At 34.8% G+C, this 15433-nt stretch overlaps 1 protein-coding gene across 9 annotated transcripts in view; it reads left to right on the forward strand.

Moving 5' to 3' along the window:
* The window catches only part of AKAP6 (A-kinase anchoring protein 6), a 274096-nt gene that overhangs the window by 170855 nt on the left and 87808 nt on the right, over window positions 1-15433 (forward strand). The gene's annotated exons all lie outside the window — the stretch shown is intronic.

Below are 15433 nucleotides of genomic sequence, written 5' to 3' on the forward strand. Positions count from 1 at the left end.
CATGATCACTGTGATTTGTTCAAATATAAGTCAGGACAGATTTTTTAACTATAAATTTTGCTTTCAGTATAGCTGTGGTTTTGCAGGTTATACAATATATTGAATTCAACAGCATGCCATGAAAAGCACTCAACAAAGTTTCTTTTAGCTGTAATGCTCTTTTACTTTCAGGGAGAACTGTCAAAATTCCAGAATATGTCCTGCAGAATCTGACAAAATCTGACAAATTGCTCCAAAGAGATCTAGATTTTTTTAGCTGGAAGCATTGTAGATTCAGAATTTGGAAAGCCTTACATTTAAGATGCTATGAACATGAAACACAATGCAGGATTTACTCCCATGGAGAAGTGTTTAAAATTGATTAAGTGAATCTTTCCAGTTTTAAAGAATATTTTTTGTCTTCATGTTTCTTTCATTCAAGTTCTTTCCCATTTAACAAAAAGGAACAAACACAGCCCTTATGTGACATTGATGTGGTACTTGTAAGGAGCTTCAGAAAGGACATTGTCTTTTCTCTGCACATGTACATGCTGCCTTTGAGATCTGCAGATATTTGGATGCAATATGAATAGAATGTGTAGTCCTTTAACATCATCCATTCCTTTCACTGCCAAATGCAGTAGAGGTTCAGAACGTGCAGAAATTGTAGAAACAGATCTATGGTTAAACTGACTGTATTATTTAAGCCAAAACATCCAGTATCTTTTTATGAGTATTATATAACAATAATTAATATACGTCCCATCTGTATAGAGAAAGGTATAGAGAAAGAAAACACAGGAAGTAAAGTGAGTGGAGTGGATCAGAAATCTTCTTTGAGGTAATAATGAGGTTGGAGAAGTGGAACTTACCATAAAGCAAAGCTGTCAGGATCACATGGGTAAATACATAGCAGAAGGAAAGGATTAGGAAGATGAAGGTATCTTTGAACTGTTTGGAAATGTATTTTGAAAGATACTGATGTTAAATTTTATTTAAAGAGGGTTTTTAAACTGGAGCTCTGTGCCATTTAATTACACAGGCTTGAATGGAGTTCCTTATGTTATATATGTCTGGGAATATACTATGTTTCTAAATGCTTTTTAACTTCAGAGGCAAAATAGAAGTCCAGAGTCAAAAAGAACTTGTTTGTATCAAAGAAATATTCCTGTATTTGGTTTGAAAGCATGAGTGTAACTGCACTTGTTCTCTTGCTTGTGCACGTTCCCTTGATTACAGAGCTTGTACAGCTGTAAATGGGACCTGCTGTGCAGACAGGCTGATCTTAAACCAGCTCAGTTGTACAACTTCAGTTCCCCAGTTGACATCCCAGAGGTGATGGCACTCAGCAGTGGGTTTTATGACACAGTAGAACAAAAAGTTTCAGAGCAACAGGCTAGTTCTTGAAGATGTTTAAGGCTCTTAGCAAACTCAAGAAAACATTCAGTTCATGTTTGCAAACATGTTTGCAGTCACAGGCTTTCTTATTTTGGGGAGCATCATGATGTTAAAGCAAGTATGATGGAAAGCAAAGCTAGTACTGTTGACAGGACATTTGTTTTTAAAATGCCAGCTCTGGAAAACACTGTCTTGGATTCTGTCATAGAATTAATAGTGAGCACTGAATCTGATTACAACTGAATTATTTTAATTTATGAATTGACTAGATACACACATGAATATAATATACATGTTTATAAATTTCAGGCAAAAGTTTTGAAGTATTATGTGAGCTTTCTTTATATTTCAGATATTCTTAAGAAATATTTCCCACCGTTTTGTGTTCAGTTAAAACAAGGATGTACATTTTATATGTCTATTTCTCTTTTTAAAATATCTGATGTATTTTTAAAAAAAGTATTGATATGTTGTGTGATTTACAGTCTTGGAAAAACTAACACAGTCATAACTCTGCAGTTTTTGTGATGCATGAAGATCAGATTTTTTAATGTTGGTTAATGCTTTACTAATTAAAGTATGCATGTTAATTAAAGCAGAGGCTAATGTTAATTACCTATATTAATGGAATCTCATGTAGCACCTGCCTGAAGCAATGGGTTCAATTTTCAAAATATCTCAATTAAGACTGAAACTTTTGATTTGCATCTAGTAGGGTTTCAATTAACTGCATTGCAAACTTAAATAACACACTTAAAGGGATAATATCACCAATCACATGCAGCACAGTGGAATTGGTCGGTTCAATTATTGACTACAGCTGTGAGAGCTTTCACAGTTGGTAGGTAAGTACTATGGTATTGGCAAGTGATTATTGTCTAGGGCTGTCATCACTTCTGTGGCTGTTGTAAGAGAGATGTTAAATTGCTGTACTTAGGTCTCACAGCAATTCCATTGTTGAGGGAGACAAAAATAGAATGATGTTTGCTCACATCCAGCATTTAACGGTGAAGATTCAGCTTGTTCCTCTGAAATAAATGACCACTGTTCCATGACATGGTAAGGCATTTTATCAAATGGGAAAACAGCATTTGTGATAAAGTGCACAATGTTGCAGTGTACTTCTCAGCCAAGCCACGAGATGTGATTGTATTCCCAATCTCTGTTTCAGCCGCCACAGCATTACGTGTTGACATAGGAGCCTTTAATGAGCAGCTTCAGGAAGCGATTAACAAAGCACTAGAAATAGATGCAATCATGCTGATTGGAAATTCTACCTAAGCTCCATAAATAAGACCATAATGTCCTGCTACCATACAACTTTCTAGGGTAATTATTCCTGATAGCTCCAAGATCCGAACTTTTAATCTGAGCCTACTCCAATAAGACACTGATGGTTCAGTTACAATGAAACCAAGATCCCTGAAAAAAACATACTAACTTTTGCTGCTTTGGACACACAGCTGAAGAATAAATATAGGGATTTATAGTCAAATACAAAATTTTTTTTGTACATGTAATGAAAAAATATCTTTAAGCATAATTCCTATGTGGCTTCTGTGGAAACAGACTGATAGAAAGTCAGTTTTCAACCATGCTCAGCAAAGAGAACCTGAAGCACAAGATTACCTGTTTGCGTATCTATGAGGATCTCTCACCTGTACCTATGTATTTTCCTGCTAAAAATACCCTTAGGCCTTGGACCATCCCACTACATGGATGCTGACTATATAATAAATTGCCTGTGCCTGTTAGTAAAACCTCTAATATTCTATTGTAACACTCTGGCTTAATTCTTCCATTTTAATTAGTGCTATGACAAAAGCAAAAGTATCCTCACGGTATCAGTCAATCTGTTTAAGAAATTTGTGAGATTAGAATAAAACTTTTTTACCAAACTGCATTGAAGATACTTATTTTAATGACCCCTGACTTCTGAGTTATCCTTTTGTGACCTCTCTTGGGTCTAGATTAATCAGTGTGTAATGCTTTTGTTGCTATTTTCACTTCTAAGGAGCCTGTGTCCCACGCCATGTTGTACAGTGATTAGATAGTTTAGAACTCATGCTTGTTTTGTCTCTGAAAACAAATTAAGGTCTATTGTAATCTGTGTCCAAAATCCCCATGTAGTAATACTCAACTTCTTTAACAGTATAATGTAAAAATGTAATTATTGTCTTATTTATGGTTACTGGAAATGTGCATCTTTTAATTAAAGCTTTCCCTTGACATATTTTTTGTAGTAATTGTACTTCAGGCTCCTTGAGTCAATATGCATCATATTTTAGCTGCAGAAAAGTCACATTTTCATGGGTCAGGTATGCAGCAGGTATGACTACTATGCTGTGATATGTTATTTTGATCGGAGTTATATTTCCTAATGTTGAAGAAAAAAAGGTTAAATTCTGTGATTATGTAGTGACATGAACATTTTTTACATACGTTTGTCATCTTTTGACATCTATACCTTGAGAGGGGTGATTTTGCTATTCTCAGTCTGGTTCCTTTTCCTTTTGAATTTAAAATGTTTGTTCATATCCATTTAAACACCTGTCTAAACTGTAATAAAAATAGCCAAGTATCTTCTGTTTGGACCCTTCGTAGCACAGAACACTGTAATAATAAATCTTGTATTAATATGGCAATTTTAACTATATTCTAAATGAGAAATAATACAGCACCAAACAGGCAGCATCTCATGTAATGGTCATGTCTTTGATGCAAATCTGTTGAAATCATTGTATTTACAAGATTACTGAGATTAGGTCTCTCTGGGTATTAGTTGGCCCAAAGGCACTTAGCCAATTAAGGCTACTGGAAAAAATGAAAGCAATCCTACCTGAAGCTTTCTGAAAGGAATCTTTAATACCATTTACTGCTCTTGCTATATAGGGACTCTAATATAGCACTTCCAATATCTTGAGCACGCTTCATTTGGTTTTATTTACCTGGGCTGTTTTTCTTAAGTCTGAGAGAAGGAAAAGCATTTAATTCATTGTTGAAATTACGAAATAATATTACTTAAAAAGCACCCTGAATGAGCAATTAGGGAGCAAGGAAGGAAGAAGGTGGCCATGCAAATTTGGGTGGATTTTTGTCAATGGTGATTTGAAAGGTACAACTGTAAAATTCTTATTCTTACATTTTGGCATTCATACTCCTCCTAGAGTGTTTTCTTTATAGGTTAAGACCCTAGGTGCTTTAGCCAAATGAGCTGTGCAGGTTTGGGCCTGGAGTAACAGAGGCCTTGAAGAAGAGTAAAACTACAAGTACACAAAATACAGTCTGTTATACTGTGACGTTTTCAACAAGAATGGAAAGAGCTAGTTGGTTGAGTCACATCAGTCATGGGCTAAAATGTATGGTATATTTTTTGAAGTGTTCCCATAAGACCCAGTTGTGCAGTCTTTGCTCTGGAAAAATTCCCTTATACGCTTATACTTACTTAGAGTATCTACGGAATTTGAGCACTGGATATTGGCTTTATTTTTAAAGTTATTTTTGGATCTTTGACACATATAACATAGATATGAATCAAAATCTACCTTAAAGTGCTGAGATAAAAGGTTTCCACTAAATTTTGTCTTGGTAATGCAATGAAGTGTTATCACATTAGAATCGTTGTCAAAGTAAGGTGTCTGACATGTTTCTGAAAAGGCAACATTCATGAAAAAAGGACATTTTTTATTGTTAGAAAAGAAATGTCACTTTTCTTACATTTTAGATCTTTAATTGTTCTCTTACTTTGTCTTAGCCTTGAGCAGTCTCACTACAAGAGTGGATCATATATTAATATTTTTTATATATATGTAAACTGACTTTTTAAAAATAATTTTATCACATCTGGTTTTAGTGCATGGTGCTGCATGTCTCCAGAGGCACAGAGAATTTTTATTTTCAAGTAAATTTATATTAGTTACAGTCTCCAGCTGTTTTAGATATAGAATCATTTCCTGTTGGTACCGTTTCCAGGACAATTCCCTTTTTTTTTCTCAAAAGAATGAGAAATTTAATTTAACAAAGACATCCTATAATTGTCTTTGTATCTTGCAAGGTATCTAGCAATCTAAATATTTTATTTTATTTAAAACATCTGTCTACGTAATATCATATGACTATACAAGCCTATATCAGCCTCCCAAAAGACAGCTGCTGCCACTTTTATTTAATTTATAAGAGACCAACAAAATTGCTGCTTAAGATAAAGCCCGTCTGCCACTGACTCATATATAAAAAAAATTTTCAAGATGAAAATTGCTTGCATTTACAGTTCTTGTTAAACTAATCTAGGTCTTTTTCAAATTTAGAAGCATCATTTTTCCTTTTCTCTCTATTCCCTCACCCCCACACCAGTCACTATGGAAACTATGGAACTTTGCATAAACTTTTTTTATAAGCTCTTTTTTTTGAGATTGAAGGTAAATTTCTTTTAAAGATGAAATGCAAACTAGAGTCACATCTTAATTGCCCGCTTGTGAGATCTATTTATCTCCTGCTATCTTCATTTTCACAAACATTTGGTGTGGATTTTACTGGTCAGAATTTTCATGCAGTTTTTCAGAAAATATATGGAGGAAGTGATAATGTCAATATAGATCTTTATTTGTTTTGTGTTGCTAAGCTTTGTTTGCAGTGATTGTACACTGCTTCTTTACGTGAGGCAACTCATACTGAAAAGAAAATATTTAATGGATAGTATCAATTTAGGCACAGCAGCTGTCCTAGAAAAATAGACACAGGCATTTTACAGTATGTCTAAATAAGACAAGTTTACCTTTTCCAAGGAAGTAATCAAAATATTCCTTTTTGGAGAACTAAGAGTATGAAAGGAAAATGTTTATGGTTCCCTACTGGCACACAGTTATGATTGACAGAAAAAACCAACACATATGCCACATGAGACATCTTGTTCAGGAACTTTCAGGAGGGTAGTAAATTGGTGTTGGCACAAACACAAAAAAAATAAAATGACTTGATTCAGCAGTTTTCCATTCTAAATCCCTAGGCTTGAAAGAAAGAAGTAAATATTCATCAAATGATCAAAATTTATATTGATTTTTATTCTGCATTAGCAGCTCAAAGTCAAGATTCTTGACAGGGTGGATGTCGGTTTGAATGATTCTCTTTGAAATAAGGATACAGGCACTGGGCTGAGTGCTACTGTGCATTCCTGAACCATAGGAAAAAAACTATTAGAACCCTAGGAAGCTAAATTTTTTAAAGAATACTATAAAGGCATGCTTGTTCTATACTGTTTTGATAACTAAATTGTTGTTATTAGTATGTAAAGTAATTCTTGTTGTTCCTGTGTTACTCTATCCTTTCCATTATCGTCTAAGGACAACTTTTCTGTAGTGCTTCAAAGTGGAATGGTAGTTCATGTACTATAGTAACTGAGTTAATGTCAGTACTTCCCAAAAGAAGTGTATTTTAGAGTGCTAGTTTGGCAGAGAAAAGGAAGCAAAGATTGTATCTGCACATTATACATCTTTAATTTTGCTGTTTCTACCAGGGAGTAAATAAAGATCTTGGGGGATGGGGTGAGGGAAGGAGGATGGAAATCCAGGGAAAGAGAGTGTGAGTCTGAATGCAGCACTGAAACACAAATGTGATGACTATGATTACCGAGCTGTGAGATTTAATGAGAAAGCCTGAATTAGAGTGAAGTAGAAAATCATAACCATCACCTCTAGTCTATAGGAGTATAATTGGATCTCAGCCTCCAGCAAAAGTAAATAAATAAGTTAGTGACATTTCTAACAAAATTAAATATATTGAGAATAAAAGAGAAAGTTATCTCCATTACTGCACTGTTGTAGTATACTTCTTTTCAAGTTTCTCAGCTTGCATTAAAATGAGATTCATTGTCATAAAATGGAAGAAAATAGTGTGTGTTTGTGGGGGGATTAAATAAAAAACAAAGTAAGTCAGAAATACTGTAACGATCACAGTTTTAGCAAATTTCCCAAATGTCCTAGGTGCTTACAATTCAGCAAACATCTTCAACAGCATAGCTTTAAAATTAAATTTTACAAACATTACGGGTAATGCTTTAATAGTATGCAAATTGCAATGAAGTCAGAAGTGGCAAAGCTGACCTCTTAGCAATACAAATATTTTATGTTTAAAACAGTTATCTTTTTACTGTTCCCTCTACCTCAGTAAGTGTCAGGTTCTTCAAGAGGCTCCTCATCTGAGGATCATAAATAAACTCAAAGGAGTGGCAGCTTGTGTCTGCTTTTTATACATGGCAAGGTGGTTGTACAAATCAACATATTAAGCTATATGCTTTGCTGTTGCTACAATAATTCCTAATATTTTTACTAATAATATTTTTTAAAATTTCCTCAAAATTCTGTTTTGAGTTTTCTGCTTTTAGTTTTCTGCTTCTAATTTTCCTCAAAACCCAAAGAAACATATATATATATATATATATATCACACACACATATATATATATATCTCACATATATATGGATAGGAAGAAATATCTACAGAGAAAAATACTTAGCCTGCATTTCCCTGCTGTTATTAAATAAATTAGTGACATTTAGTTTTTATCCTACTTCATAGCCTGAATATTCTTACTTAATCTTGCAGTGGAGACAGTCTTGTGTTCATATTGCACAAGTTTATGTTATTAATAGCTCAATATCTAAAAAGCTGTTAAAAACTCCCCTGTAATTTCTTGCTGTGGGAGGAGAAAGAAGGAATAAGAAAACATTTGCATCTCTAGGGGTAATATAACATCAAACAGACTATCTAGGCATGGAAAGAATCACCTTCAGTTTCAGAACAAGTCAAATAAGCATTCAATGAGCGTCTTTGAGGTACAGTCAGTGTAGGAGTTTTGACTTGAAAATGTTTGACACTATCAAACCTCTCACAATATTTGACTCAAAATATTGAATCAGAAGTAGATTTTAGATCAAAACTTCTGCAGTTTTGTGAGTTGATATGTCTAGGAAATTTTGGAACTAGTTGTTTGGAAACTTAGATATGTATGTATTTGTAATGATTAGGTTAATAGATATGAAACATTTCTCAAGCATATGGAAGTTTAAAATGGAGCTACTTGGAAAAAATCAAGCTGTTTATGTACTACTAAAAATAATTACTATGTAAAGTGCTCACAAATGATGTAGTATTACAGAAAAAATATTTCCTATTTTTTATGTAATATGGCATTCTCTTATTAGTAATTTCTACATTTTCTGTAGGTTCCTTTCAGCATAAATAACAGAATTATGCAAAAAAAATCACTGTTCATGAAAAGATAGCAAAACAAACCAGAAATACTATTATAGTATGGTAAAATTAATTAAAACTCAATGCATATTACTAAAGTAACTTCAGAATGAAAGTTTAAAGAAGTAAACAATTCTTTTCTATTTGTTTCCAAGTAAGATTTTTCAATATATTAAATTCAGACAACTTGGAAACCACTTTCTGTAAATAACTCATCAGGTTTTGCTTCACTGTAAGGCAGTACAGCTCCCAAAGGGGAGAAAAGGGATTTCTCCAAAATATGCACAAAGTAGATCTCTGAGCAAAATTTCCAAGGAAAAGGCCATAACATTTTTATTAGCTAATTCATACCTTCCCGGGATGTGTTGGATAGTTTTCCGTAGGAAGTATTGGTTTTGTGAGACCTACCTTCCCTCACTGTTTTTACATAGACATATATCTGTCAATCTGCTGCAGGGCTGGGGGAGGAGGAATGTGCACCAGCACCCTGGAATTTCTCTTGCACAAGTGTACTGTCCTGAATTCTGAGCATGGGTACCTCTAACCGTAAGGGCATGGCCACTTTGAATGCTCAGCCTACAGACTGAGCTAGGTGATTTGCCTGTCCACATGGTTTGGTACACAAGCCTTTTAGAGGAGTGTGATTTTTAGAAGTATGAGTGCACTGGATGATAGGCAGACTCTTTAACAATCTCTATTTAACACTTCCTTGCTCTAGAAGTGCAAACACAGGCAATGTTTGGAACAATCAGAACAGTGTAAATAGTGGAGGTTTTAAGTAAGTAAGTTTATAATTTTAGCACATTGAAGAAAGACTTTCTGTGCATGACTAGTCTATCCTCTTCTTGACTTGAGAATCTTGAGGCTGGCACAGAAAGTTTTTCAGCCTTCTATATGTACATGTTTGTCTTCTGGCCTCCTAAAATAAATTGTTTTCTCTGACTAACAGGAAAGAAACCATGGTTATGTTGATGAACTTCTAATTTAATAGGACAGATTCTGGGCTTTTAAGAATGGGACTGTTTAGGCTTACTGTTATTGTGGTATGTGAAAAGGTGTCACTGAAGGAGCTGGAAGGCATGTGGCAGTTTTGAAGAAATGCACTCTGTTATGTTGATGGGTTAGGCTGGATCTGCATCCTTGTTAATTTGTATCTTCTATATAGTTTTGACGAGCGCTCTTCTGTCACCGCAGCCCTTTCCATTTTCAGAGCAAACCTGCTCCCCACCTGGCCTCCCAGTTATTAAAATCTCTTCTTTTGCATCCTGCCTGTCACTCGTTTCTGCAGCCTGGAGATACAGACCTACAAGACTAGAAAAGTAGCAAAAGATCCTGGCAATTGTTCAATTCCCATTGTTACAAAAACTTTTTTTTACCTGGAAATTTTTGGAGGCTATTGTCAGAAATTATTCAGTCTTGGAAGTCCCTGAAGAGGTTAATCCTTTCATACTTTTCTTCAGTGCTTTTTGGTATTTGTAATATAGGGAACTTCTCTGTGTACATAGCTGAGATCTGTTTGATGCACAGGGCATGCCATGCTCTTGTGTAGTGTTTAATGTTACACCGAACATAATGAAAGGCCAGGTGAACAGTCAGGAATTAAGACACCAGAGGTCTAGATTTTAAATTAACAGCATGATCATGGCATCTCCATGGATTTGGTCGGACAATGCTGCTGAGGCCATGCTACTGATTGCATTTGTGCACCACAGTCCTGAAGTCACAGGTCATGTATTTCTGAAAGCCAAAGGAAACCCTGCAAAAAAGTATTGCTGATATTTACAGGCTTTCCCTCCCCCCCCCCTTTTTTTCCTCTCTTATTATTTCTGTTGACTCTGAGAACTGCCTGAAGTTCTACTTGCTATAACACAACCCTGCCTGTCTAAAATTTCATTTTATGGCTTCTGTGGATGGACCTACAATTCACTGTGCTGTTACTGCTGTTACTTAAACTCTACAATGAATTTAAGTACCTTGATATGCAACAATGTTGTTACCTTGTAATTCTGCTCGTTCTGTGTGGAGATTTGATGTTATTGTGATGGTTTTAGTATACTGAAAAGCAAAGTGATAAAGTTATTCCTGATATAAAAGCATTTCTGAGATTTATAATGATAAAAACACTTTGCTAAGATTTTTACTGGTAACAAGCATGCCCTGATTAACAAAATTAATTTCCTGCATGATCACAACACAGTGTGTCCTTTGTAATAGGACTCTCAAATATTCAGCTCTCAGTGAACATATTTCATGATATAGGACTATTTTTTAATCTGATTCGGTCCTGGAGAGAGTGTGCAAGATCAAGGATGGAAGAGGCAAGGAAGCCAAAAGCAGGAAGGGTAACAGACTAAGAAAGTAGTCAACAGCAGCAAGGTCCCTGTTTTAATTATGTGTGTGGGGGAGAAATGCCTGCACTTAGGGTGGAAGCAGTCACTTGAATTCCAAGAAGCCTAATGCTGCCAAGCTATGGACTGATGACCTTAAAGGCATTTCCAACCTAAATGATCCTACGATTCTGTTGTACAATGCCATTTGAAATGCTGCAGTGACTTCTTAGAAGCACCGCTTCCACCTTAAGCGTTTTCATCAATAGAAGACCTGTTGGCTCAGTGTAGGAATGGAGTGATGCCTTTGGTCGAACTCTTGCCTGCTGAAGAACTCTTTCTGTACATCTCCATGGACATCTGAACATCTCCATGGAAGATACTTTGAGGCATATACTTCTCACCATAATTTTATTCAGTAGCTACACTCTGACAGAGTCAGGGTCTTTTTCATATTCTGTAATAAAGCCTTCTCCAGAACTTTACAATGTGGAGAAGTAGCCAGAATATTGTGACAGAAAGCAACAAAAAAGGCTTAAGTATTTAACCACATAAATGCTACTTTGATCAACTTAATTCTGGCAAGGAATTGGTCTCAGTTTTATTTCTCAAGAAACTGACCAACTGCAAAGATATACCGTGACAAGCTCAGAAGTGCATCCTTTTAGAACGAGACAGCTAAGTATGCACTTCTATAAAATATACATATAGCTAGTATTCTAAATCTACATGCTGCATAGGAGCATCTCACCACCTCATTGTTTGGCAGAAACTGGAATTTGTGCTTTAATTTAATAAACATAATACATAAACAGCTGAAGTTCAAATAATGGCAGAGGAACTGAACTATGTCTGTATTTCTCACTAATTCTCACAGTGTAGTGTGGCAGCAGTATAGCTTTTTTACAGAACTTTAGAGAAAGGATAATGCAAGATAGGATACTTTTATAATTCAAATTCAACTGAATGTATTATAATTTCTATATTTGAAACAGGATAGTTTGCTTACAGAAACAGAGTTCGCAACAGTAACAGAGTTTCGACACTGGGAAACAGTGTCTGAAAATACTTCCCTTTCAAAACCAATTCAGTGATATTTATTTTAGTACATTCCAATATAAAAAAAAATTGCAGCAGAGCAACACTAGCTCTGAGTTCCTATCTCCAATTTACATTGGTGTAAATTTTAAGTCTTTCATTTCACACTCTGTATACAATATAACCTTTCAATCTCCTTCCTCCCACAGTAACAGCCACTGTCCCTTGTCTTGTCTTTCTCCACTTCAGAATAAGGTCATTCCAACATGTAGGTCTAACAAGAAATGCAATGTATTTTCATTGATTTGTATTGTCACTGATTACCCCTTTGTGTTATGTAGTGATCTGTATAGTAAAGGACATTCTATGTTGTCATGCAAAGCCAGTCCTAAGGAACAGATTCTGCACCCCAGGCTCCCTCAGTTTATTTATAAGGTCTTGTTTTTTAGAAAATGGGCTTTCTAACAATAGCCTTGAAATTATTTACCATTTTTAATCTATTACTAGAACTGAATATTTGGCACTAGTCTAGATTTTTTTCACTGTTTTCCTGCAGAGACTACTGGTTTTTCATAGTTTTGTTCAGAGATTGGACTCTGCAAGTTCAGGAAAATGAGAGCATTTTGTCATTTGATTATTGGGAATATCTCAGTTTAATTTACAATAAAATATTTTAAACTCACTCCATCCTGGTAGGTAGAGAATCTGTACAAGTCTGTAAGAGGACCATCACCACTGTCTTTATTGCCTTTTTATTGCAAAAATGGTCACTTAGAAGAGGACCATGAAGTGGAAAACAATGGCTGAGTATCATTTCTTGGCTTTTTTTCCCCCCTTGTTCAATTTTTCACATATTCTGATGTGCTACATCCCCTGGAAAAAAAAAAAAAAAAAAAGAAGGAACTGAATTCCACTTCTGGGATGGGGCAGTAAGAGTAAATTAATGATTGCCTCTCCCCCAGTTCCCATTGCCTATATTTGGGTATTTGGGATGATGCCTATCCCAGTAGACTTTCTCAGGATTTGCTAGATATCCATGTCCATAGAGGTGTGTTTGTGATAGAGATTAAGTTCTTAAAAGTTAAGTAATAAGAAAGCATATGTGGAGCAATCTGAAAATGCACATTTAATGTAGGATAAAACAAGTAACTTTTCTATATTTGATTAGCAGTTGATAAAGTTTCTACTTTATTCTCCCAGAATACTGCAAAACTAGTCCTTCATTAACAGTAAAGATTTTAAATGGAAAATAAACTGCAGTAGATTTATTATGTATCTGTGCAGTGTACTATTTTCTATAGTATGCCTTGTACCTGTTAGGTCAGCTTCTGCAGAATGTACTTTTTTGAGACTTAAACTGATCAATACCTACTCAAGGTCTTCAAAGCCTCTTTGGATTTGCAGTTGATATCAGTATAACAGGGACCAAAAAATGCTTAAGTACAACAGTGAGATGGATGAATACATACAGAAAAGAAATCAGAGAGATCCATCTGAAACTGTATGCTGTCTGAGTTTGAGTTGCTGTAATTGTTCACAAACACTGAAGACAGAAATTGGGTTTAAAAACAAAAATAGTTGATTTATGGAGGGATCATATTTCTGATGTACAAGAACTGGGTTTTATTCAGGGTTTGTAGAGTATGATGTTGATGGAGTTTATAATCCTTAGTACAGGAGGGTCCTATATTTGTGAGGAAGAAATAGTGGATTATTATTCATTCCTCTCCCTATATTTATTTACTCTTTCCATCCCGTGTTTCCTTTCCCCCAGTATTCTATTTCATCTTTATTTTTCTTCTCCTGTTTTCTGTATACATTATTGACTTGCCTATTTACAAATATTTTTGCAAGTGAACAGAGAATGAGAGATCTGTGAAAAGCTGCTGCCTTTACTTTTCCAATTTCTTATTTTAAAATATAGAGGAAATTATAGGGAGGCAAATAAGAAAATGCAAGAAAAAAAATCTCAATTATTGGAATAGTTGTGCTATTTGAGAAATAACATGTGTTCTTATAATTCAGAGCTGAATTTTAATTCATATGTGTGATATTCCAGAGTTTAGGCTACATGTGAATTCCCTCTCTTTGGAGTACCGGGTTGGGAGGTTGTGTACATAATTTCAACAACAGCCAAAAAACCACCAAACCCCCAACCTAAACCCCACCCAAAACCTGTAAAAAAAGCAAGAATTACTTATCTTGATTTACAAACCCACCCTGTAAATTGGGAAAATATTTTACTTCAAGTTTTCCACAAGATTTCCCCTCTAGGCTTAAAACAGTCACAGATTTTAGTTTCTAGATCTAATTGTTTTAGAAATTTACTGGTCACTGACAACAGTGCTTTAGACTGAATGTATCATGTCAACTATAACTAAAATAAAAACAATGAGTGGTTAACTCATTGGGAAGAATACATCAAAAGAACAAATTAATAGCCTTATGTGGACAATACAAAATACTGAGCTGGAACACTATTCTTACTGATGAAGAATCCTTCCAAAAAAAAAAAAAAAAGAAATTTGTTCAGGACCCCCTGTATACTGTAGAAATGGACTGTTTATCAACTCAGAGGAAAATGGACTTGGGGGTGTAAGGGAAACAAAAAGGTGATGATGTTTGTTTATTTGCTGCCTTTGGTCATTTCTGAGTTATATAAACAGCAGTTTTAATTACAGTTTCTGAGAAGACAGAAAAGTCTTATAGCTTTCTCAGACCTTACCATTGTACTCTAACTGGACACATCCAGCTAGTTAGTCTTCTATTCAGGTAATGTTTCTTCATCGGTAACCTTTTGTGGTTTAATTTTCCACTATTTTAAAGTATGTATGAAAGCCTTTTAAATATGTAATTTTAAATAAATTACGTTTATTTACACACTTAAAGACCTGCATGGATTAATTGGAATTTTTATCTTTTACCTTCTTGGAAAATTACTAATAATTTCTGTATTTTCTGGTTTTTTGTTTTGTTTGTTTGGGTTTTTAATTTCTCGAAAACATTTTGAGGTTTACTGAAAAACATAACTAATCTCACTGTAAGAAGCACCTGAAAGAGAAAACTATAAATGTTTGAATGAGAAATTTTAAAAGGAAATTGAATTTCTAAATGGCCTCCATTATTACTCAGCAAAAATTGCACTAAGGCAAGGCATAAGCAAATATAGGAAACTGCTAGTTTATAAAGACATTCCAGCTTTCCTTCAGACTTTCCCTACTGACATTCTTCAGTGCCTGTTTCCCTTCACTTGGTTGCACTTTTCCTACATTTTGCAGATTACCCTTCTTCTCTCTAACCATTTCACTACTTTCTCTTTATGGCTGCTGTTGATTGGCAACTGTCAAGCTGTCAGCAGACAAACAAACTTTTAATTCCTGGCTTCCCACAGCAGAAAATACAGGAGTCCTTACATAAAATTTCCTCCATTCTCGTTGCATTTTC

The sequence above is a fragment of the Manacus vitellinus genome, unplaced genomic scaffold (genome assembly GCF_001715985.3).
Source record: "Manacus vitellinus isolate BGI_N305 unplaced genomic scaffold, ASM171598v3 scaffold_6_pilon, whole genome shotgun sequence".
Taxonomy (NCBI): domain Eukaryota; kingdom Metazoa; phylum Chordata; class Aves; order Passeriformes; family Pipridae; genus Manacus; species Manacus vitellinus.